Source organism: Bubalus kerabau, chromosome 2 (genome assembly GCF_029407905.1).
Source record: "Bubalus kerabau isolate K-KA32 ecotype Philippines breed swamp buffalo chromosome 2, PCC_UOA_SB_1v2, whole genome shotgun sequence".
In the NCBI taxonomy this organism is placed as follows: Eukaryota; Metazoa; Chordata; class Mammalia; order Artiodactyla; family Bovidae; genus Bubalus; species Bubalus kerabau.
Window position 1 is genome coordinate 13,898,945 of NC_073625.1, and position 26,510 is coordinate 13,925,454.

At 41.1% G+C, this 26,510-nt stretch overlaps 1 long non-coding RNA gene across 3 annotated transcripts; it reads right to left on the reverse strand.

Annotated features, from left to right (window-relative positions):
* Positions 1 to 3,359: 3,359 nt before the first annotated feature.
* On the reverse strand, positions 3,360 to 26,329 carry LOC129643029 (uncharacterized). 3 transcript variants are annotated; one of them, XR_008709990.1, is made up of 3 exons: positions 25,184 to 26,307; positions 16,837 to 19,791; positions 3,360 to 3,562 (listed from the first exon to the last, which is right to left on the reverse strand). It is a non-coding gene; the product is annotated as an uncharacterized LOC129643029 (long non-coding RNA). The 3 variants fall into 3 exon arrangements; XR_008709989.1 differs by lacking the exon at positions 3,360 to 3,562 and adding an exon at positions 15,427 to 15,600; XR_008709988.1 differs by lacking the exon at positions 3,360 to 3,562 and having other exon boundaries at positions 19,134 to 19,791; positions 25,184 to 26,329.
* Positions 26,330 to 26,510: the final 181 nt, after the last annotated feature.

Genomic DNA, 26,510 nt, shown 5'->3' on the forward strand with positions numbered 1-26,510 from the left:
AGAGCCCAGCTGGCAGTGAAGTCTCCTTCTTCACTCTTTAAATACTTTAAGCTTCTTCTACTCCCCTTCACATAAGCACCTCATTACTAATCCCTGTCTCCTCCCCCTCTAAGCTTATTTTCACAAATATCCTCAAGAACTCAGGAAAAAAGAAAGCAAGAACAAAAGTCCCCTTTATAATAAGGTAGGAGACTCCCAATATCTGGATAATTGTAGACCATTCTCCACTGAGCCTGTTGATGGGAAAGAGAGGGAGGCATCAGGGATGCAATGAAATGTAGCACATTTGATCAGGAATGGAAACCTCAGGGACTGAAAGCTGCCTTAGTCTGCTTGAGCTGCGATAGCACAATACTATAGACTGGGTGGCTTAAACAGACACATTCATTTCTCACAGTCTTCGGTGCTGCGAGGTCCAAGAGTAAGGTGCCAGTAGATTTGGTGCCTGGTGAGACTCCTCTTCCTGATTTGCTGTCAGGTGACAGAGATATCATCTCTCCCACTACAGTCTCCTCCTACAAGGGCACTAATCCCATTTATGGGGACTCCACCCTCATGACCCAACTACTTCCTAAGGTTCCAAATACCTTCACACTGAGGGCTAGAGCTTCAATATATGAGTGGGGGGGGGGGGACACAAACATGCAGTCTACAGCGGCGGCTTTAGAAGAAGTGGACACCAAGGAAATGGGGACACCGAGGAAGGAGTGTAGCAGAGAAACGGATGTATTTTGCTGTGAGAAATCGGATCCCAGTTTAAAAATTCTCAAAAATATGGAATTCTATATTCATTCTACTCAACTTATTTCCTCTCTCCACTCCACCCTCCTCTTCAGAACTGATGTTTTAACGTATATGTACAAAATTCTCACAGTAAATATTGACAGTTCTGCCTTAGACTATTAAAGTTATGTTATAGTGGTAACAATGCTACTGAAAAAAATTAAGTCAGCACTTTTTCATTTCCATACGAGTCCCAGTGAAGCCACACATCTGTGCAGCTGCTTGAAATATCTGTTTATGTTGTTTTCAAACCAGTTAGCCTTAATTCTTTCCCAGAAAATCACTAGTTGGAGATGTGAATGGCAAAGAAATACTAACCTTAGCACCCTTACATTTCAAATTGTTAGCCTACAGAAATTACTTCCATCTGGTAAATGTATATGTGCAGCTCAGACATCCAGATACAAGAGGCACTTGCATCCTATTGGCAGTTGATACAGTGACCTGAGTCCTTCTCCACAGTTTGATCACCCTTCTTGTTTCATCTCAGCAAGCCCAGGAGCCTACCCCTCGCATTTCAGATGCCACTGATTCATGAACAGTGAATTCATGATTTATGATTTCCTCTTCAAATCAGATTTGCTCACTCCCTCCTACAATTCCATCACCTGTGGCATCTATTGCATCCTGCCTTAGATTCTTCTTATGAGTCTACATCCTAGCTCTCTTCAGAAGTGCTCTGCTCTCTGAGGGCAAGGGTTACAGCTTGTTAATCTGTGCACCATCCTGAGATTGGCACATAATGGATTGTGTGATAGAGCCTGAGGTGTGCCCTTCAGCATATTGTCTCAGCCCTTCAGACACCACAGTAGCTGCTGGTCATAGCTGCTGGTGCCCTATCCATGTGTCCTTGGGTCTAGGAATTGTAAGGTTCCTGGGACTTTTAGCTGCCAGAGCCAACATCTCTTTGCCAAGACCTTACTCTGGAGTCCATTCTTCCCAAGGGCACCATGGGGAAAGTGCTGGAGAATTATGGTGTATTTCCAACACCCTGTCTCTGATCCTCCATCATGACCTAGGGTGTTGGTGTATCAATAGCCCAGCTGCCTTCCACCGTCCATGGCATCACTTTGAGACAAGTGTTTTACCCATGCTCCCTAGTTCATCAGTTTTTAGACTTGAGGGAGCCATAAAATTCCCTGCAGGGTTTATTGGACCACGCTGCATGGTTTCTAATTCAGTAGGTCTGGAGTGGGACCTGAGAATCCACATTTCTAACCAGTGTTTGAGTGATTCTGGCCAACCTTTAACCATACTTTGAGAATCAGTCACTGCTCCAGGTGTCACAGTGATGACTTACTTAGTAGTCTGTTCTTCATTGCTTGCTTTCTCTTTCCTTTCCCTACCTTAATACCTAACCACTGTTTCTGGGATCACCTTGCAAGTCAACTATTTTTTCTCAGTCCACATTTGGGGGTCTGCTTCCAGGGAACCAGAAAAAGAAACAACCAAGATCTATACAGTTATTCTTGCCAGGATACACATGAGAACTTCCTTACTTAGAGAGATTAGTCTACGTCTTTCAGGTTACACAAATGGAAAAGTCCAGCCGTTGACCACAAACAATACTGTCTCCATGGCATAAGGCCTTCCCCATATAAAGTCCTCTATAAACATTACTACAATTAAATTAAATTTTGTGGCTCAACTATCTCACAAATATTAGGATCAGAACCCACTTACTGTCTGGAAGTCTCAAAGGTATCACTATGAGTATTTCAAGTTTTATGGCAGAGCCATGCATCTGGAAAGGTGAGCAGATTTGTTTAAGCAGGTCCCCCAGCATCTGAAGAGTTAGGATTGGCTTGGCTCTGCATTGACCCTGTAAGTCTCTTGATGCAACTGAGGTCTGATGTTTTACTCTGAAAATTCAAATGCTAGCCTGGAGAAGTTTACAGCTGCTTGACAGCTGGAGTCCGAAAATCCTAATGCCCCCCTCTGGAGATAATTAGACCCACTGTCTGCTGTCACTGCTGCACTTTGATTCTCCTTTTTATATTAGTCAAGAGCCCAGATTCATCTCTCTCCAGTATGTATCATTTTTGGCTCGGCTCACCACTCTTAAAGAATTTGTTATATTCTCCCTTCCTCTTTTTATGGATGATGGGATTTTTTTCCCCACACAGAACAAAGCATATGTTGTAGATTTTGAGTGGTCTTATGATTCAATCACATCAGTCTTTAAACAATCTTGTCAAAAATTTAGAGGTGGTTGAATACTTAAAGCTCAAAACCAGACATGACTCTGGCTTCATAGATCAGTCAGTCATGCAGCATCAGGCCCTTGAGAGAACTGTACATAACAGAAAAATAATATATAATTGCATGAACAATTTACTTTATTAGTTTCCTTGGGATTAAGCTTTTACCATCTATTGTAGCTCTGATAGCAAAAGAAGAAAATAAGGCAAAACTTTGAAATTTTCATAACTTATTCTGTTATTCTGTAGAACAGACTTTGAATTGAATTGTATGATAAACTTAAAAAAAGACACAAGGAAATACTTAAAGTGAATGTTCAAGTTTATTTATTTTTAATTAATTTCAGTGATTGTAAAACAAGTCAGATTTCTAGCTTGGGAATTACAATACCAAGAACAAGAGAAAAAAAAACTGAAAAAAAAAAAAAAGAAAGGAGTTGTGTATATTCCTGTGAAATGTCACTATCACCTCTGCCATGAGAAGAATTACTTTCAGTCAATGGTTTAGAGGCCATGAGCAGAGGAGCCAGGCAGGCTTCAGTCCACGGGGTCGCAAAGAGTCAGACACGACTTAGCACCTAAACAACAACAAGAATTGGAGTCCTTAAAGACAGTCCTTTGGAACAGCCTCACTGAATACAAAATGCCTCTGCATCAGTACTGACTTAAATCCATTTGTAAAAAATAAGACAAGTATTTTGAAGCAACTGAGTCTTTTGTCTTACTAAGTGCCTAATGTCCACAAAATCACTATCAGTAAATAATAATAATAGCAAATATTTACATAGTGTCTGTTTTCAGAGCTAGCTTCATGAGTATGTGATCAGCTCAGTCTCATAGGCTCTCACACTCAAGAAAGGAAACCCCAAATGGGGTTTATTATTTCCCAGTTGCCATCTTAAATTCTTCCTAATCTTATCTTTGAATCTCTTTTTTGTAAGGTCCAGTGTACAGTGGAGAATGTGCCGGAGGCTTGAAGTCCCAGCCCATGTGTAATGTCTCCTCCACTGCCCCCCTGGGTCTCCAGGATATGGACTCAGACACCCCAGCCACCTACTCTCCCACCTCAGGCTCTTGGTCACCCTGGTAGCCCCTCTCTGCTGTTCCTGCCCAGTGACCACTGCCACCCTCTGTCCCCAGGAGGGTCCTAGGTTGTAGATGCAGGGAAGGTTGAGCTCCAGTCTCTACAACTATAAACATGTGACATATGGTACCTGGGATTATGTTATGCCACATGACAAGAGGGATTCTGAGAGATAATCAAGGTTACTAAGCAAAGTAGATATCTCTTCAAGAAAATGAGAGATACCAAGGGAACATTTCATGCAAAGATGGCTCGATAAAGGACAGAAATGGTATGGACCTAACAGAAGCAGAAGATATTAAGAAGAGGTGGCAAGAATACACAGAAGAACTGTACAAAAAAGATCTTCACAACCCAGATAATCACAATGGTGTGATCACTCACCTAGAGTCAGACATCTTGGGATGTGAAGCCAAGTAGGCCTTAGAAAGCATCACTACGAACAAAGCTAGTGGAGGTGATGGAATTCCAATTGAGCTATTTCAAATCCTGAAAGATGATGCTGTGAAAGTGCTGCACTCAATATGCCAGCAAATTTGGAAAACTCAGCAGTAGCCACAGGCCTGGAAAAGGTCAGTTTTCATTCCAATCCCAAAGAAAGGCAATGCCAAAGAATGCTCAAACTACCACACAATTGCACTCATATCACATGCTAGTAAAGTAATGCTCGAAATTCTCCAAACCAGGCTTCAGCAACATGTGAACCGTGAACTTTCAGTTGTTCAAGCTGGTTTTAGAAAAGGCAGAGGAACCAGAGATCAAATTGCCTACATCCGCTGGATCATCAAAAAAGCAAGAGAGTTCCAGAAAAACATCTATTTCTGCTTTATTGACTATGCCAAAGCCTTTGACTGTGTGGATCACAATAAACTGTGGAAAATTCTGAAAGAGATGGGAATACCAGAGCACCTGACCTGCCTCTTGAGAAACCTATATGCAGGTCAGGAAGCAACAGTTAGAACTGGACATGGAACAACAGGCTGGTTCCAAATAGGAAAAGGAGTACGTCAAGGCTGTATATTGTCACCCTGCTTATTTAACTTATATGCAGCGTACATCATGAGAAACGCTGGGCTGGAAGAAGGACAAGCTGGAATCAAGATTGATGGGAGAAATATCAACAACCTCAGATATGCAGATGACACCAGCCTTATGGCAGAAAGTGAAGAGGAACTCAAAAGCCTCTTGATGGAAGTGAAAGAGGAGAGTGAAAAAGTTGGCTTAAAGCTCAACATTCAGAAAATGAAGATCATGGCATCTGGTCCCATCACTTCATGGCAAATAGATGGGGAAACAGTGGAAACAGTGTCAGACTTTATTTTTTTGGGCTCCAAAATCACTGCAGATGTTGATTGCAGCCATGAAATTAAAAGACGCTTACTCCTTGGAAGGAAAGTTATGACCAACCTAGATAGAATATTCAAAAGCAGAGAAATTACTTTGCCAACAAAGGTCCATCTAGTCAAGGCTATGGTTTTTCCTGTGGTCATGTATGGATGTGAGAGTTGGACTGTGAAGAAAGCGGAGCACCAAAGAATTGATGCTTTTGAACTGTGGTTTTGGCAAAGACTCTTGAGAGTCCCTTAGACTGCAAGGAGATCCAACCAGTCCATCCTAAAGGAGATCAGTCCTGGGTGTTCTTTGGAAAGAATGATGCTAAAGCGGAAACTCCAGTACTTTGGCCACCTCGTGCGAAGAGTTAACTCATTGGAAAAGACTCTGATGCTGGGAGGGATTGGGGGCAGGAGGAGAAGGGGACAACAGAGGATGAGATGGCTGGATGGCATCACTGACTCGATGGATGTGAGTCTGAGTGAACTCCGGGAGTTGGTGATGGACAGGGAGGCCTGGTGTGCTGCAATTCATGGGGTCCCGAAGAGTCGGACACGACTGAGAGACTGAACTGACTGCCTGAACTGAAGCAAAGTTACTCTAAAGAGGTGTTATTTGAGTGTGTCCAACACTAATCACATAGGACTTGCAAAAGCAATGAGTTTTCTCCAGTTGGGAGCAGAAGGAGAATTCAGATATTCAAAGTGTGAGAAGGACTTCGTGTATCATTGCTGTATGGAAGATAAAGCAGGACTTGTAGGAATGAATGTAGGGGCTGCAGGGTGGGGGTTCTGCGAACAGAGAGAAGCCTTCACCTAACAACCAGCAAAGGAATTAGGATCCCAGACCTACAACCACAAGCAACTGGATTATGAAAACAAACTGGATGGTCTCAGAAAAGGATTCCTTCCCATAGTCTCCAGACCACAGCTCAGACTGATCTTGATTTTGACTTTCTGAGAGTCTAGTCAAGTCCTCCTCTGACCTTTACTACTATGAGCCAATAAATGGATATTGCTTTAAGATGCTAACTTTGTGCTAGTTTGTTACACAGCAATAGAAAAACAAATTTACCTCTATTCTGCCTAAGTGGTCATTTGGCATTACTTTTTAAGAGGAAGTCAGTTATTACATGATTGGTTGGTTGGTTAAAGTAGCCTCTTAAAAGACAGCTTTGCTGTATTTACATCCACCTACAAACAGTACTGGTCTATCAAATAATATATGACCAGGCTTAAAGAGTTTTATGAGTGATAACATTTATACTTAAGTTAAATACAGATTTAACTAGCAAAGTAATGCTCAAAATTATCCAGGCAAGGCTTCAACAGTACATGAGCCATGAACTTCCAGATGTTCAAGCTGGATTTAGAAAAGGCAGAGGAACCAGAGATCAATGCCTGATCAAATTGCCTACATCCATTGGATCACAGAAAAAGCAAGAGAATTATGAAAAAACATCTACTTCTTTTTTTATTTTTAAACTTTACATAATTGTATTAGTTTTGCCAAATATCAAAATGAATCCGCCACAGGTATACATGTGTTCCCCATCCTGAACCCTCCTCCCTCCTCCCTCCCCATTCCATCCCTCTGGGTCGTCCCAGTGCACCAGCCCCAAGCATCCAGTATCGTGCATCGAACCTGGACTGGCAACTCATTTCATACATGATATTTTACATGTTTCAATGCCATTCTCCCAAATCTTCCCACCCTCTCCCTCTCCCACAGAGTCCATAAGACTGTTCTATACATCAGTGTCTCTTTTGCTGTCTCGTACACAGGGTTATTGTTACCATCTTTCTAAATTCCATATATATGTGTTAGTATACTGTACCGGTGTTTTTCTTTCTGGCTTACTTCACTCTGTATAATAGGCTCCAGTTTCATCCACCTCATTAGAACTGATTCAAATGTATTCTTTTTAATGGCTGAGTAATACTCCATTTTGTATATGTACCATAGCTTTCTTATCCATTCATCTGCTGATGGACATCTAGGTTGCTTCCATGTCCTGGCTATTATAAACAGTGCTGCGATGAACATTGGGGTACACGTGTCTCTTTCTACTTCTATTTTATTGATTATGCCAAAGCCTTTGATGGTGTAGATCACAACAAACTGTGGAAAATTCTTAAAGAGATGGGAATACCAGACTACCTGACCTGCCTCCTGAGAAATGCAGGTCAAGAAGCAACAGTTAGAACTGGATATGGAACAACAGACTGGTTCCAAATTGGGAAAGGAGTACGTCAAGGCTGTATATTGTCACCCTGCTTATTTAACTTATATGCAGAGTACATCATGAGAAACGCTGGGCTGGAGGAAGTACCAGCTGGAATCAAGGTTGCTGGGAGAAATATCAATAACCTCAGATATGCAGATGACATCACCCTTATGGCAGAAAGCAAAGAAGAACTAAAGATCCTCTTGTTGAAAGTGAAGGAGGAGAGTGAAAAAGTTGGCTTAAAACTCAACATTTAGAAAACTAAGATCATGGCATCTGGTCCCATCACTTCATGGCAAAGAGAAGGTGAAACAATGGAAAGAGTGAAAGACTTTATTTTCTTGGGCTCCAAACTCACTGCAAATGGTGACTGCAGCCATGAAATTAGAAAATGCTTGCTCCTTGGAAGAAAAGCTATGACCAAACCAGAAAGCATATTAAAAAGCAGATATATTACTTTGCTAACAAAGGTCCATCTAGTCAAAGCTATGGTCTTTTCTAGTAGTCATGTATGGATGGAGTTGGACCATAAAGAAAGCTGAACACCAAAGAATTGATGCTTTTGAACTGTGGTATTAGAGAAGACTCTTTAGAGTCCCTTGGACTGCAGGGAGATCCAACCAGTCCATCCTAAAGGAAATCAGTCCTGAATATTCATTGGAAGGACTGATGCTGAAGCTGAAACTCCAATACTTTGGCCACCTGATGTGAAGAATTGACTCATTGGAAAAGACCCTGATGCTGGGAAAGATTGAAGGCAGGAGGAGAAGGAGATGACAGAGGATGAGATGGTGGGATGGCATCACCGGCTTAAGGACATGAGTTTGAGCAAGCTCCAGGAGTTGGTGAGGGATAGGGAAGCCTGGCATGCTGCAGTCCATGGTGTTGCAAAGAGTCAGACACGACTGAGCAACTGAACTGAACAGACCTAAATACAGATAATCAAATATGCAATAAAACATAAGACAACTGAGTGTTCTAAAACTAATTCCTGACTCCATTCATGCCAAGCCCATATTTTGTGCAGGGTGCTATAAAACTTAAGAGGAATGCTAAAATTTTCTACCTCTCTGAGGGTCATACTTAATCCATAAAAGTGTCAGAGAAAGAAAGAGCAAGAGAGAGCAAAACTGGTGGAGAAGGTGTATCATATTTCCTTGTCTCTGCTTCGTATCTTAATGTGGACAGTGTGTCTTTTTGATGAAAATTATTTTACTCTGAAGTCAAACAGGGGTCCTTAACTTCCAGCTCCTGTGAGCTACATATTGGTAAATAGATGGCACAGGAAAAGAGAAGAGGCTTTGTTCTGGACCCATTTGATGTACAGCTCGAACACAGGACCAATCAGAGCTGGCCCCAGTCTCCAGCTCATCTTTATGCCCCTTATAACTCATCCCTCTCTGCACATCAACCATTCCTCGCTGGACCTCCTTAATGTAAGACCCTCCAAAGACTGAGTTCTGAAATGTTCAAAGAAAACCTTTCATCTATTCCTCTGAACCCTATTAGTCACTCACCATCTCAAAAGCAGATGTTCATCTCTGTGTGGTAGAAAATAACCATCACACCATTAGAATTCAACTTTCAAACTCCTCTCCTGAAGCATCTGAGTTGTCCAGAAAAAAATCACTACATCAACAATCCACTCTGAATAAATGAAATTTAAGTCAAGACCCATATTATCATTTTACAATTAATTCTCAATGGAGGAACATGTTTTACATTTTTTTTTTTTTTCTTTTTGGTGTCACTCAGCCAGGAGACTCTTAAACACAGCTTGCTACCAACCATTATTTATGCTCCTCTTCTGAGCGGCACCTAATAACTGCTAATTAAGTCTTTTGTAGCCTGACTCTGAACTAATTAGGGTTAATTGAGCCTGCTTGTACATTTGCTATTCTAGCTCTTTTCCTGATAATCAGGATTTGGGAGCACATTGAATATTTAGTGAGCTGAGATTTCCTCCACTGGGCATTCTTCTGCAGGCCTCCGTCATCTGTTAATGGGCAACAATGAACCACTCTCTGCTTTATGTGTACCTTGCTTTATGTTGTGTGTGTGTATAAACAGTCAAGGAAAGTGAGAGAAGAGGACAAACAACGAGGTTGGTGTCATGCTATTTCAATTTTGATTTTTAATCATTTAAGAGACTCACTCAGGGATATATCTTCTCAGAGAGAGACAATGGAGTTTCTGAGGTTCTGTGCTTGTGGTCCATAAATAAGATGGTTTTTCTTCCTAGTCCTATTCATTTTTAGATGGTTATATCTTTGATTTTTTTTTGTTTTTTTTTTTAAATTTTATTTTATTTTTAAACTTTACATAATTGTATTAGTTTTGCCAAATATCAAAATGAATCCGCCACAGGTATACATATGTTCCCCGTCCTGAACCCTCCTCCCTCCTCCCTCCCCATTCCATCTCTCTGGGTCGTCCCAGTGCACCAGCCCCAAGCATCCAGTATCGTGCATCGAACCTGGACTGGCAACTCATTTCATACATGATATTTTACATGTTTCAATGCCATTCTCCCAAATCTTCCCACCCTCTCCCTCTCTAGGATTGTGGTATGCCTGTCATTGAGGAGCCTGGTTCTGTATTATTATTATCACTTATTATCATGTTAGCATGATTATTTGATTTGTATTAATAGCCTCTATGAGAATCATTTCACAACCTTTCAGACCACTGAAAACCCAATCTGCTTTTAAAACCTCAATAAATGTTTTGATCATTTAGCTTGGAATTCCATTCAGTTTTTTAGTCATATCTATCATAAGAAACAATTCTACACAAAAACAAATTTTAAAATTTGTTTTCATGGCCATTCTTCCAAGGAAATTAAGTTGAACAACAAAAACTGAAAGATAATTCTAACATGAATTAACAACTTTTCTAATATCACCAAGATGACTGGCTAGTCAATAATTTCTTTTTGTATGTTGGCTGCTGAGCCAGAATTTAAAGCAAATAGTTTGGCCACAACAAAGACTAAACTAGAATTTCTTTCATGACCCTCAGATGGGGAGGTGGATAGAGGTCATCCTTGAAGCAAAGAGCCCATCTTATGTTTCTTTCAGATCTCATATATACTAAAAAATTCATTTATTAGTAAAATATTAGTGAATAAATGTGTCTTAATAGGGTAGTAAATGATATAGTTACCTTCTCTATCTTTCTATATATGTACAGTCTAGATGTTTATGTTATATAGTCCCTTAATTCCTTATGTTTCTTAGGTCAGCAGGTGAAAAGACTTTGGTGATCATTCATTTTAATCTCTCTCTTTACAGATGATAAAGCTAAGTAAGGATAACAAAGGTCAAGTAATGGACCCAAGTTTGCTCACAACTGTTGATGTTGCTGTTTAGTCCCTCAGTCATGTCTGACTCTTTGTGACCTCCTGGACTATAGCCCACCAGGCTCCAATGTCCATGGGATTTCCCAGGCAAGAATATTGGGGTGGGTTGCCATTTCCTTCTCCAGGGGATCTTCTCAACCCAGGGATAGAACCCACGTCTCCTGCACTGCAGGCAGATATTTTACTGCTGAGCCACCTGGGAAGCCCTTGCTCACAATAATGCTAAAGCTGAAATCCAAACTCCGGAGCAAAGTTGACCTCCTGGAAGAGGGTTTCATTGTGAATGGAAATTCTGAGAACTGATACTGTGTCTGGTCATCTGTTGGAAGCTCCTTTACCTTCAGAAATATGACCAAGCCAGTTACAGAGCCTCAATTCCAAACCTCCATTTCTGCACTGAAGTACATAAAGCATCCTGTAGCAGCGGCCCATTTAGCATCAGGGCTATTTTAATTTATGTAAATTTGCGTTAAAATATAAATTTACATAAATTAAAAGTATCATTTACATAAAGTCCAAAGAAAAGTCTTATTACACAGCTTTCAATTCAGAATTGAAATCTCCCTTTGAAAAATATCCAAATAAAATAATTAATATCTATATATAGATGTGCCAATATGTGTAAAGGTTCAAAGAAAGTTATATATAAAAGGGAATATATATAAACTCTATAAGCAAAGACTATGGATAATTTGTTTCCATTTTAATTTAATCCAAAATTAATCGATAAAAGTACTATTTAATATATATTTCCATTGAGCTCTCAAAAGCCTTGTTTCAGTGGCTTTAAACCAATGATTATTTTACATGCATTAAAATATACTGCAAACAATTGGCTGTTCATTGAAATAATATCTAATTACTGCAGTAGGTAGGGGAAATAATAGAATCCATAATTGTGGCCTAAAAAACTGCAGTTTAAAGCATGCATGCTGCTGTTAAGATTTATGATCACACTAATCAAATTGATGTCAGGGTTTATTTCATAACGGGAATTTTATGATTCAGGAAAACAACTCTGATGGCTGAGAACAAGTGAAATGGATTGTTCGATGTGCTGTTCCAGAGAACGGTGTGATCATGTATTTCCCAAGGAATTCTTCCATTTCTTTTCCTCACAGCTCCTTGCATTCTAGTGTGATTAATACTGTGGGCAATTCTTGATTTTTCTGGTAAGATTACTGTAACAGGCAATTCTTAGAGGAAGGGGAATGCAGAGTACTGATAATTAGAATTAATCAAACTAGAAAAGGATTCATTACTAGCTCTTGTTTCATCTGCATTGCACCATTGTGTTCACTGTGTCCTAAATTAATTTACAGAGACTCTCTAGAGGTGATGACACGGAGAGGTCAATGCCATTGAAAGAACCTTCAGTACTCACAATTCCCAAGAGAAGGAGACATGTCATATTATGCAGGTCTACATGGGGAAGGACCCTGGTTGGTTAGGAGGCAGAAGGAACAACAAAGTGTGGCCAGAGCCTTACTTCCTGGAAAGGAATGGACAGGAGAGGCAAGTTTGAGTACATTTAGGACTGGACAGTTCAAATTATTTCAGCAGGCTCTGGGCTACAGGGGTGGTGTCCAGGTACCTGGCACCCAGTCCTGGGATGATTTACAGAAGGGAAGTATTGACTAGGCACATGAGCATTAAATGAAGGAGGTGGTAGGGCTGTGTGGTAGGCTGTGTGGGCTTTCAATTGGTTGGTTTGCATTTGAATGTTGTGCTGACCTAAGAATCATCTTCTCTCCTGGAATTAGGTACCTCTGAGAGGGAAAATCTCTCCCCAGCCAGCAAGGTACCAAGATGTCAAAGCATTATAAAATACACAAAATAGAAATACATGATTAATATAACCATCCCTAAAGCTTTATCTCTACTCTTCTTGGTCTGTTTAATTCCAAGAGGAAAAGACTGGTCAAGGGAGGAACTTGTTAAACTGAAATGAGGAAAAAAATCAAGGTTTTATTGGGTGTTCTATATAAAAAGATTGTCTTTGCATTGGACTATGTTGTGAATGTGTTGCCCACATTTACAAAAACATTAGAGAACTGGTTACGTGTATACTGAACATCACTCAGATGTGTGATACTATTTGCTAGGGGCTTCCCAGGTGCTCTGTGGTAAAGAATCAACTTGCCAATGCAGAAGATGCAGCTTGATCCCTCGGTCAGGAAGATCCACTGGAGGCAGGAATGACAACCCACTCTGGTATCCTTGCCTGGAAAATCCCATGGACAGAGGATACGGGCAGGTGACAGTCCATGGGATCACTAGGAGTTGGACATGACTGAGCGCATATGCAAAGGTGTTGTGGGTTTACACGCAAAATACTACTTGATAAATCTTCTGTACAATCTTCTTTCCCTTCAGAAACACAGCCACAAACATACATACACACACAAATATATACTAGAAGTAAGAATTCAGAAATCCTAAATGTAAATAAGGCCTAGATTTAATAACTGAAAATAGGACAAATTAACTCTAGATTATTTTCCTAAGAGCCTGGACCCTGCAGTTGAGGGACTGAATTCACATCTTCACATTTCATGATCTAAATATCTATTTTGTTTTCCTTCTTCTCTTCCTACCTACCTCTTTTGTTTTCTATCTCCTTTTAACAAACTCAGTTGAGTTCATATTGTACAGTAAGCTGGCTAAGTGTTGGTGATACAAAGATGAAAAGACACATCAGTATCCTAAAAGAGCTAAGGTACTAGTAGAAAAACACTGCTGAAGTATGAATGTTTACTGGACACTCTAGGAGCTATTTTAAGAAGAGTATTTGAAAGAGAAAACTGGAGCAGGGAGACCTAAGTGTGTTGAGGAGTCAGCGCGACACTCAGAGGAAGAAACCCAAGCTGAGAAGGGGCTGTCAACGGGAAAAAATTGCACAACCTAAAAGTTGAGGATTGTGTTTTATTTGGCAGACTTTCCTGAGCTTCAAGGCCAGGAAACAGCCTCTCAGAGAGTTCTGAGGGACTGCTCCAAAGAGGTAAGGGAGGAGGCAGGATAATATAAAGGATATTTTGCAACAAAGACCAGGTATTCAGAACACCAGAAGTTACTGTTAATTAACGAAAATCAGACACATCCGGTTAAGGAATTTAGTGCTTTTCTAAGTATGGGAAGATGCAAGAGTCTGGGCTCACTGAAACCATCCCTTTGATATGCACCTCAGCTATTCAGGGCAAGTGTTTGGTGCTTCCTCATCCCCAGTCTCTTCAGGGTGCACAGTTGGGGCGGCTGTGATGTGATGGTCTGATGGCTGCAACAGCCTTTGTTTATTGATATGGTAGGCAACGTTTTTCATTCACAGGACCAACAGTTGAAAGGTAAGCGAAGGAAGCAGACATTCTAAGAACACTGAGACTATATGCTCAGTGGTGAAAGGAAATCTGGTTGCGTTAGGGAACTGGTCATAGATGAAACTGACTGAAGGCTAGAGAGTGAAGGCAAGTGGAAAATATACACAAAAAATAAAGCAAAGGCCAGATCATGAAAGATCATGTTTTATGTGAGGCTATAAAGTTTAGATTTCATCCCCTCCATTCACAAATATCAGCTGAGACCTAGTCTCAGACAACACTTCAAATATTGAAAATGTGGCAGTAAACAGGACATCCAGTCTTCACATAATAGTGCAAACGCGTACAAAAATGTATAAAATTGCGTCGGATGGTGACACCTGTAAGGGGAAGCATGAAGATGTGAGTGCTGTTCTAAACAGGGTGATCAAGGCAACTCTCCAAAGCACAAATCTTTAAACAAGGGTTTAATGAGGAAGTAGTCTTTTGCATGGAAAATCCCATGGACAGAGGAGCCTGGTGGGCTGCCGTCCATGGGGTTGCTAAGAGTTGGACATGACTGAGCGACTTCACTTTCACTTTTCACTTTCATGCATGGGAGAAGGAAATGGCAACCCACTCCAGTGTTCTTGCCTGGAGAATCCCAGGGACGGGGGAGCCTGGTGGGCTGCCGTCTATGGGGTCGCACAGAGTCGGACACGACCGAAGCGACTTAGCAGCAGCAGCAGCAGTCTTTAAGAGACCCAAAGTGAGAGGAAAGCCATAGGAATGCTCTAGGTAGAGGCAGGGATGAGGCTGGGATATTTGGGACAATAAGAAAAATCCACAAGGCATGAGGTGTGAGGGAAGGACTGGGTGGTGGGAGGAAAGGCTGGAGAAGTGGGAAGGTCCCTCCTATGTAATGATCTAGGTGAGATGTGAAACTGAAATCCATGCTGTGCTGGGAAGGTTTTGAGAGCTACGACAAGTAACATACTGCGATTTATGTTTGAAAAAGAGAGGTTTGGTGTTTTATATCTTACTTGGATGGTAGTTTCACAAATACATATATTTATCTAAACTCATCAAAAGAGATACAGTACCCATGTGTTTTATCATATGTGAATTATGTCTCAAAAATATGTTTAAAAGATCATCTGTGGAGATTCATGTAGAGCGAGGTAGTGGAGGCAGAAGCTGGGTGGGCACACCTTTTTCATGGCGTCAGTTGAGAGTCATTGAAAGCTGGCAAGAAGCAGCAGCAGACGTGTGCTTTTGAAACATAACTTGATACTCATCTGCGGAATGGACTGGAGAACCTGAGAACAGGAAGCCTGGTTAGAAGCACACTGTTGCTGTAGCCCAGGCAGGACATGATGAGGGCCAGGGTGCAGACGACGACAAGGGGATCATTAATGTAGTCAGGAGGTAGAATTGCCATAATTTGACCAGTTGCATGAAGGGACTAAGAGGGAGAAGACTCTAACATGAATGATTCTCATGTTTCTGACTTTGGAGCTTGAGGAGAATATGATACATTCATTGAGACAGAAGTTGTGAAAGAAGGAAATTATTTTGGCTGCAGGGTGGGTGTGGTGCCATTCCATTGGTACGTGTTTAATTTGGGGATGTTTGTGTAACACACAAGTTGAATTGACCAGCATGCAGTTATAAATAGAGGTCTAAGAACAGCCAGCGGCCTGGCTTATAAATTAAAATGTGTGAGTTGTTAATGAATGAATATTGGTTAAAACTCTAAGGATGGATATGAATGCCCTGAGAGAATCCCGAATCACAGACTACAGACTTCAAAATGTGAAAGTGATTTTTTAGTGTGAAAGAATCATTTACTTCTCCATAGCCCATATCATTTAAGCAAGTCTTTACCAAGCACATATGTGCTTGGTAGTAAGCTAGGCATTGTGGCTGATAAAAAAACTGAAATTTACATAGGATTTTTCTTTTAATGGAGACAAATGCATACAAGTTACTAGAATCATCAAATCCTTTCAAATATCAAATCTTGAACTCATTTTATAGAGGAATCACCATTTACTGAATGCAAGCATTTGCCTGGAGTGAGGTGAATTTCAGTTATCCAGGTGGGCATGACCTAAACGCAAGGGCCAAGTTAAGAGCAGAGACTTTTCTCTGGCTAGTAGCAGAAGAGGAAATCAAAGAGATGTGATCCATCTGGCCTGGAAAACTGCAAACACCCTTCTCGTGAACTGCCCTTGGGGACCACATGGCAAGGAACTTCAGGCAGCTTCCTGTTGCTGAGAACAGTTCCTGCTCAAAAGCTAGCAGGAAAAGGAGGATCTCAGTGCTACCTCTGTAAGGAAATGAATTCTGTCCATAGCCTGTGAGCTTTGAAGAAGATCTTGAGTGCCAGATGAAAACTGTAGTCCTTGGCCAACAGAGTCCTGTGAAACCCTTAGCAAAGAGGCCAACCCCTCAGTGCCTGGATTTCTGATCTACAGAAACTGGAGGGTAACAAATGGGTGTTAAATTGGTGGCAATGTGTTATACAGCAGAACATTAATACACGCACATACCCAATAATTCTCCATGCTGAGGCTCCAAGGGTTGAAGGAACACACCCTGGCTCCCAACGCTGGCCAGCGGAGCAGCAAAGACTGCAACCAAGGGGTGTGCCTGACTCTCCCCAACCCTTCCCACAGTCCTTGCAGAGAAATGCTGTGGTAAGGTAAGCTGGTACCCGGAGCAGAACTGACGCTCAGCATCCTCATCGTAAAGCTTTGTTTTCACCTCTGAGCTCTGCGACCTCTGCTCCGAGCTACAACATGGAGCCGGCCTCCTCTTCAGCACCCATCTGACTTGAGGGAAAGGAATAAACACTCTTCTCTTGTAGCCATTAATCTTTGACCACTGAGACTGCCTAACAGAGTTAGGAAGGGTGAAATTGACTCTTGTTTTGTAGGACTGAGCTGGGACCCTGATTTATTTCACCTTGTTTGTGAAACAGCAGCTAATGACTCTGGTTCACTACCCACCTGGACTAAATTCAGGAGACTCACAGGAGAGGACAGCTGGGGCCGGAGCCAGCACACTTCGGTCTTGGCTGTAATTCATCTTCCCTCAGGTTCAAAAGGCTTGGGGAGCCAGAGAAACATTTACTGTTCTCTTATTAAAAGGTGTTAATATCTTAATGACTGTGCATGAACAGGTTTATATTTCAGTGCTTCCTATACCCCAGATAAACCCAATAAGTACTTTCATCATGCTAATAACAATACAATACTAAGAATCTCTAGTCCCCAAACTCCTGACCCATAAGGAAGGAATACAGCAACACCTTATGGAAATATTGTAAATATCACACATGATAATGGGCATGAAAGTGCACTAAAAACTAGATTGAGAGTAGGCTCAAAGCAGTTATCTATAAAAAGGAAAAAAAAAATCTAAGTATTTGAAACTATAAGAATGTAGAAACTGTGGAAGATGAATGGTCAGAAGTTTATTCTATTTTCTATGCATTAAATCTCTCTCTTTTTCCACTGAAATGAGATGTTCCATTTTAACCTCTTTAATCCATCCTAGCATCATCTTGAGAAACTCTCAGTTTACATGTTCTAGTACTTTTGGCCACCTGACACAAAGAGCCAAGTTATTGTAAAAGACCCTGATGCTGGGAAAGATTGAAGCCAAAGGAGAAGAGGGTAACAGAGGACGAGATGGTTAGATAGCATCACTGTCTCAATGGACTTGAATTTGAGCAAACTCCGGAAGATATTAGAGGACAGGGAAGCCTGGAATGCTGCAGTCCATGGGGTCTCAAAGAGTCAGACAGAACTTGGCCACTGAACAACAAATTCTCAATTACATTCAGTCCCATGCTCCTAATCTCTTACAGAAAAAGGTTGTGTCAATTACAGCTGCTGAGCCTGCACCTTTCTTACAGCTGAATTGTCCTGCCTGGTATAAATGGAGTTATATTACTACCAGCTCTATCAGAGCCATACACTGGGCTACGGAAAACTGCCAAATGAGATGCTGAAATTGGTAGGGAAAAGAAATGGAATTTTTCAGCTCCTTAAAAGGGAATTATCCTCAATAGAGAGTGAGAAAGAAAGAAGAAAAATTACAGAGGGAGTGTTACAGAGTTACTTACAACACATTTTTATGCAATGGACAACAGCAAGAAATTTGTCAGCATTGAGCAGCATTATGGTTTGCCAGAGCTATAAAAAGGTTATGCAAACAGTAACCCAAAAGGAATAGAAATACATTAGAATTTATAGGCCTAAATTGCTCACTATGTAAATGAAGCCTTCAAATATATATGGTTTATGGAAATTAATGTCTTATATTTATTACCCAGCTCCAAGATTAAAATTGGAACCACACTGATTAGGTAACATTACAAATCAATTCCCATAGAGAGAAATAATAATAATACATCAAAGTACAAATGCACTGATTAAACAAGTTGATATATAAGAAGGAAAAAATATGTGTGCTTTTCTTGACTGCCGTTTCTGAATGCTAGTCAGTTTTCTCCCCATTCTTCCCAAAACAATGGGCTGAAAGCAAGCAGACAAGTTGGTTACGACACTTGCTATTTCAGTTAACACACAGAAGGAAAGGAGAGAGAGAAAGAGCTGGGTTCTTTTCCTGCAAGTTAAATATCAAATCATGTGAAGCCTGTATTGCTAAATGTGGCAACACTTCAAGTGCTACAATCAATGTAGCATGTAGACAAAGAGAAGACTGGAAAGCAACAGCGTATTACTGGACCATTCTTTACTTCAAGTCTCTCCAATTCCTTTAGCTCTTCCAGACAGGGCAGGAGAGTTATAAAGTATTGACAGAAGGGACAATATAAAAGGACTGACACATTCAATATTTAATTCAGTCAGATACACTAATGACCTGTGAAAACTATTAGAATCCAGGTTGTCCAAAAGCATTCAAACAGTTTATTCTACCATAAGGGAAAAAAAAGATTTTATTTTAAAAATGACAGAATGCAAGAAAAGTTAAATCTCAGTGCACTTCAGGGTGCCATGGGAGAAAGGAGAAATTTCTAAAAATGTGTTTTCAAGGCTTTCCGTGGGAGGCTGTGCTGTGCTGTGCTTAGCCACTCAGTCTTGTCCAACTCTTTGCAACCACAGAAGGACCGCCAGAAGCTCCTCTGTCCACAGGGATCCTCCAGACAAGAACGCTGGAGTTGGTTGCCATGCCTCCTGCAAGGGATCTTCCCCATCCAGGGATCGAACCTTGTCTTCCGCATTCCAGGCAGATTCTTTACCATCTGAGCTACCAGGGAAGTCCATGAAAACTGGAGTGCGTAGCTTATCCCTTGTCCAGAGGAACTTCCTGACCCAGGAATCGAACCAGGGTCTCCAGCATTGCAGGCGGATTTTTTACCAGCTGAGCTACCCAGGAAGCCCCATGAGAGGCTACGTGAGCATAATGCTTGCAGAAGTACTATTTATCTAAATGATTTGGGACTTGGTTTCCTTTTATGAATAGGTAAACTGTCCCTGTTAGAGAAAGGACCAATAGACAAAACACATGTTAAAACAGACACATATTTTAATTGACAATAGTGATTTTCTTTATCATTTTGCTTCTGCTCAGATCTACCCCAAATATCTCATTTATAAAACAAATAATAGTTGCTCACAAGCTAGTGGTAGGAGAACCTTTTCCACATCATTAAAGAAGGATGTGGGCTTCCCTGTGGCTCAGACAGTAAAGAATCTGCCTTCAGTGCAGGAGACCCAGATTCAATCCCTGGGTTGAGAAGATCCCCTGGAGAAGGGAATGGCCTGGAGGATTCTAGGGACAGAGGAGCTTGGTGGGCTACAGTTCATGCCATGACAAAGAGTTGGACATGACTGAGCGATTCATATATATATATATATATATATATATAGAGAGAGAGAGAGAGAGAGAGAGAGAGAGGGAGAGGGAGAGAGAGAGTGATTCATATATATATATATATATGAATCACTTTTCTGTACACCTGAAACTAACACAATATTATAAATCAACTATAGTTCAGTTTTTTAAATTAATTTAAAAAAGGAAAGCAGCATGAAAGGAAAAGGGCCTTTCTTGCAAAAGGAACACTGAAGACCAAGACAGAAAAGGGGAAGACATATATGTTAAGTTGCTTTCCAGTTGGCTAGAGCATAAGGGACATAAAGGAAACATGTGGGAAGGAACATTTTAATTTTAACATCCATGTAAGGGTTACATGGGAGATTTCAAATATTTGAGGTGTAAGGACTTAATTTTATTATTAATTGGGAAATAGGAAAGATTTTGAGACCAGAGATCACAAAGTCGAAGATAATCTTTGGAAAGAGTAATTTTGCAGCTATGGATGAGATGGTTAGACTTAGAGGACAAAGAGAGAGAGAATGAAATGGGACCAGAGAGAAAGTAATTACAACAGTTCCTGAAATACTGTGCTGATCTCAACTAGGTCCACAGGTAGATAAAGAAGGGACCCTTATCGTTGCCTCGAGGGAGGTGTGGCTGGGCAAAAAAAAGAGGCACCCTACGTCTTCACTTTTTCTTTCAATAGCCTAACCCTAGAGAATACCTTATAGTTTGCAGCAAGGAAATGGGATGGACTTCACTTTTCACTTTCATTCATTGGAGAAGGAAATGGCAACCCACTCCAGTGTTCTTGCCTGGAGAATCCCAGGGATGGGGGAGCCTGGTAGGCTGCTGTCTGTGGGGTCGCACAGAGTTGGACACGACTGAAGCAACTTAGCAGCAGCAGCAGGGTATGTAAGAAGAAGCAAGAGGCAGAGAGATACTTCTCCAGACTAAGGTGTTCCCCTGGACTATACGGAAGAGGGACAGAAGTCTGTGGCTTACCGAGCTGTGGGACCAGTGTCCCCAGAGAGGGCTGGCAGCAAAGTCCAAGACAACCACTTAGGCACCAGTGTCTCCAGCCTCATAAGAGTCTTGCCTCCCATGCATGGGGGGAAGAACTTAACAGCACCATGCAAACAGGGAAGACATATATCTCACCACACAGATACCTAATAATTGGAGGCTCCCTCCAGCATCCCTTCATTACAGATGTTTTGGAATTGCATATGGCGTGACCCATGGGAGCAGGATGAGGGAAATCCCAGGAATACTAACCTTGAATTTCTTATCAATACATCAGGAACAGGACTCGAGCCAGATATTAAATTGATTCAAAGAAAATTAGAAGTGTTCAATTTCTTATCCACCTGGATTTGTAAACTGAAATTCATATACTCTAAACGTTTACATATTTTTGTATTCTGGGCATATGCATAGCACATGCTAAGCAGGCTATACTCAAAAAACAGGTGTGCATAAATGTAAGTGGATGAAATTCAAGATAAATCAAATTTGCAGATATATTTGCCCTATAGTATATAATAATAGAAATGTTTGTATGTATTTTTACTACTGATAATTGCCTACTTTTTTCTCCAAATATCTGGCTTCTTTGTCTTGAAAATCAAATTACCAGACTGCATACAAATAAAATCCTGTTGGCTCATCTGAAAGTTCCTGAATTTGTTTGTTTTCTTTTTTTAACTCAAAGTAAGCCTAATACTTTAGTTCATAGATTTTAAATCCGAAGAGATAATAATTGGTTGTATTTACTTATTAACTGTGGTAAAAATAGAACAATCCTGCAAAAATTAAATTAATCATGGCCTTAATAGCAACAAATATCTAGTTTAAGATTACACCATCAGGACTGAGCACATTTGCAGGCAGAACCTACCCCAAAATTTGTGTTTATTTATTTTACCTATCAGAGTCCAAGTCAACCCACATATTCATTCCTATGTCCTAGAAAGATATAGAAACAACTCAAGTGTCTGTTGGGGCAAGAATGCATACAGAAGAATATACATGCAATGTTATTCAGTCGTGAGAAAGAAGGAGCTCTTGCCATTTGTGACAACATAGATGAACTGGAAGACATCGTGCTATTACATCACGGAAGCACCCTAGCTGTCCACTGGCAGACAAATGGATAAGGAAGCTGTGTACACATACACAGAGGAGTATTGCTCAGCTATAAAAGAGAACATGTTTGAGTCAGCTCTAATGAGGTGGATGAAACTGAAGCCTATTACACAGAGTGAGAAACACCAATACAGTATATTAACTCATACATATGGAATTTAGAAAGACAGTAACAATGACCCTATTTGCAAGACACCAAAAGACACAGAGATGTAAAGAACAGACTTTTGGACTCTGTGGGAGAAGGTGAGGGTGGGATGATTTGAGAGAATAGCACTGAAGCATGTATATTACCATATGTGAAATAGATGGCCAGAGCAAGTTCGATGCAGGGAGCAGAGCACTCAAAGCGGGTGCTCTGAGACAACCCAGAGGGATGGGGTGGGGAGGATGGTGGGAGGGGGGTTCAGGACTGGGAACATTTGTGCACCCATGGCTGATTCATGATCATGTATGGCAAAAACCACCACAATGCTGTAAAGTAATTAACCTCCACTTAAACAAATTAATTAAAAAAAATAAAAGATACCGTGCTAAGTGAAATAAGCCAGAGAGGGAAAGACAAATACTGTATTAAGAGAGCAGATTTCAGGTACACTAATCACCAAAATGTGGTAATTATGTGAGGCAATGATACATTGATAAACTTTATAATAATCATGTATATATACATATATATATATGCCAAATTATCATGTGGTACACTTGAAATATATATATTTATATATATTTAATAAATAGAATTATTCAAAAGTTTCTTTCCCTATACAACAAGGATAACAATGGGACGTAGGGAGGGATAGAGGGAGAGAGAAGAAAAAGGAAGTTAAAAATAATAATAATAATATCAACAAACAGCACACACAAAAAACAGCCAGTTCACAAAAAAGGGATTTATAAATGGTTCATAAAGACATGAAATGAGCTTCAACATTATCAGTAAGCAGGAGAATTAAAAATTAAACAATGAGATACCACGTTTCTTCAAGCAAACAGGCAGGACAGTATAATGCTACATGCAGAGACACCAGAGTGGTTCTGCCCGAGTCTGAATTCCAGCTTCATAGTTGATTAGCCTCCAAATCCTGCACAAATTACTTAGCCTCTCCCGGTCTATTTTCTCATTTGTATAATGGAGATCGTAACTACTTCACAAGGTTGTCATGGCCATTAAATTAGTTAGTATGTGTAATATGCGTGAAACAGTACCTAGTCAATAGTAAATGCTCTTAACATGTTTGGAAAGAAATAAAACTCATGTCGGGAAGGGCATGGAGAAATAAGTATTCTTCAGTTATTTTCTGAGCACCTCCTATGTGCCGGCCACTATCAAGGTGCTGAGGATACAGGGCAGAATTCTTCTCTTAAGGAAGTATGCTTTCTAATGGATAGAAAGAGAGGAAACCATGCACATAAAAATAAGTAACCTAGTTAGACCATTTCAAGTCCAGTGTATTAATATTCCTGTGGGGAAAGTAAGGCATGTTGACATGAAAGAGAGTGATGGAGGAGAGACGGGGGTCAGGAAACGTGCCTTAGGGAGGTCACACTTCAGTTAAGATCTGCAGGATACAAAGGAAGCAGCTTAACCTCACATAGAGGGAAAGCGCTGCAAGTGATGAAACAGCAAGTGTCTTTCAGATTCTTCTGATAGTTTCTTTGGCATCTTTACTGATTGTAGCCTGTTAAGAAGGCCATGTGGCAGTTATCTGGCACACTATTCATACCCTATGACTCCAGGTGTGTATTCCACTGAAACAGTGCACAAAAATACACGTATGCAGAGGTTCTTAATAGAACAAAATCAGAAACAACACACCAATGGAAAGGCAAGTTGTGATATGTCTATAATATGCAATACTCTTCAGCAGTAGAAAAAGTACAAGAACACTAAATTAAATCAGAAACCGCTCAGCTTCAGAAAGAAAAAGGATAAGAAGAATCTATTCCTGTAGGAAGCAGGCTGACAAAAGTCCAGAACTCTAGGTGCCTGCAGCTTAGGGAACTGAAATGCTAGCCGTTGCATGATCTCAATAATCATGGCAGAAAGTAAGAGAAAAATGTACTGAATGAGCACTTAAGTGCCCAGAATCTCAGAACCCCAGAAACCCCAAATCTCACCTGTCCACAAAAGTTCCTTTCAATAGGGAATTGCCCAGATGGCCCACTGGGAGGTTAGTTCAGGATTGGAGGTGCGTTCGGGGTTCCATGAGCAAAAGTGAGCACAAAATACTCATGAGAGATACCCAGAGGCACTAAGGCTAGCGCGCTCAGTTGCTCAGTCATGTCAGAGTCTTTGTGGCCCCACAGACTTTAGCCCACCAGGCTCCTCTGTCCATGGGATTCTCCAGGCAAGAATACTGGAAGGGGATGCCATTACATACTCCAACTGAGGCTAGAGGAATAACCAAATCCCGTTCAGTGGGAAAAGCCAAGATTCAAATACTAAAAATCCCAGCTGAAATTCCACAATGAGAGTAAGGCCAGAATTGCAGTAAAAGTGACAAAGCTGACTGATGAACGTTGCAATGACCAACAAGCTCCTGAAGGCGGCCCAGGCCAGTTTAAAACGCCATCAACTGAGCTAATCCCACCATACAGGAAATTGAGCCTAATGAGATCGCCTCAAAAACAACAAATGGGGTGGTTGAGTCTGCAGCTGAAGTTTCCCTTCATTAGGAGATAAATCAAGGAAGAAGGGGAGGTCGCCCAAGAATGATAGAATTCACTTCCCTTTTTCTGCCTTCAGTCCAGTGGGTGACTGTATTACTACAGCCCCCCTCAGGGGAACTCAAGGCCATGAAACACTCGTAAATCTTCCTCTTCCCTGCCAGAGCCCCTACTCCATCCTCCCCGGAAAACACAAAGCTCACGCTGTGATCACACAAGGAGTCTTACAGGAAGCAGGCTGTGTGCTCTGTGTGCCAAGTCACTTCAGCCGTGTCTGACTCTTTGCGACCGTATGAACGTAGCCCACCAGGCTCCTCTGTCCGTGGGATTCTCCAGGCAAGAATACTGGAGCGGGCTGCCATGTCCTTCTCCAGGGAATCCTCCCAATCCAGGGATCAAACATGATTCTTAGGTCTCCTGCATTGGCAGGCAGGTTCTTACCACTTAGCGCCACCTGCCGAGCTCCTTGTAAAAACTCCAAGCACAGCTTTCTACTATAACCCAATCAAGAAGTCATCATCAGGGCCTGACTTGCCAGAAAGGAATTTTTCAATGAGTATGGAAATCTGTCCAGGTCTCCCATGGGTGAAGATTAGGAGACAGTGCTTCAACAACTTCATTAAGCAGACACATGCCTGCGAAAGAACTCTGGGAAGCGAAAGAGGAGAAAGTGCATCCATCAAATCCTTGACAGGGTGATAGAAAGAAGTCAAGGTCTTGTCAGCTGAATTCCATACTGACTTTCTTAGCAGAAGATCAACACGCTCCTGGAGGCATCAGCTAAGAATGTCGCTCCCGAGCCTGTTATGAGGGGGGGATACATGTGCTTCGTACTGTGTGAAAAACCACGGGGAGGAAATTGTCTGCCCCCTTCCAAAACTCGGCCAAAGCTTCCTGCTGCCTTTTGTCACAAAGCGAGGTTGTGCAGTCTTGGTTCCCTTTGACTTATCTTGTGTACAGTCTTAGAAGCCCACACCCTCGTCCCCCAATGTGGTGGATTTATAAGTCGTAGACCAGCTCTTGGAAGCATCTCCCAGCCGATCAATATGCTGAGAGGCTCTGCAAAACAGGCAATAGCCATCACAGCATGTCCAAATTCTCTGTTTTCCCTTTTACATCTGTTAAAGGTCAGAGACTATATTTATCACAACCAAATAGACCTGGATATTGAAAAAATATCTTTGCTGGCATATTGTGTTCAAATGGGGTGGGGTGTGGGAAGGCTTCCTTCTGGTTTCTGAAAAGTTCACATTAAATGAAAGCACATTGCACTTTCATATGCTTCTTTCTATCAAAAGATTCCAAAGTACTTAAACAACTTTAATTAAGTTCTCCAGCATCTCTCAGGAACAAATCAATATTTTTCATACTCCTTGTTACAGGCTAGGGAAATAAAACCCAGCACTACCAACACCCTCCCTGAGCTCATATTTAACATTCTTTCCTTGAAATATGGAAAATTCCTCTTGAATATATTTAATTATGATGAAGTAAAATTTTCTTCCTAATGTGCCCGTGTCTCCTCTGTTGGGGATGAGGAAAAAATAAAAGGGAG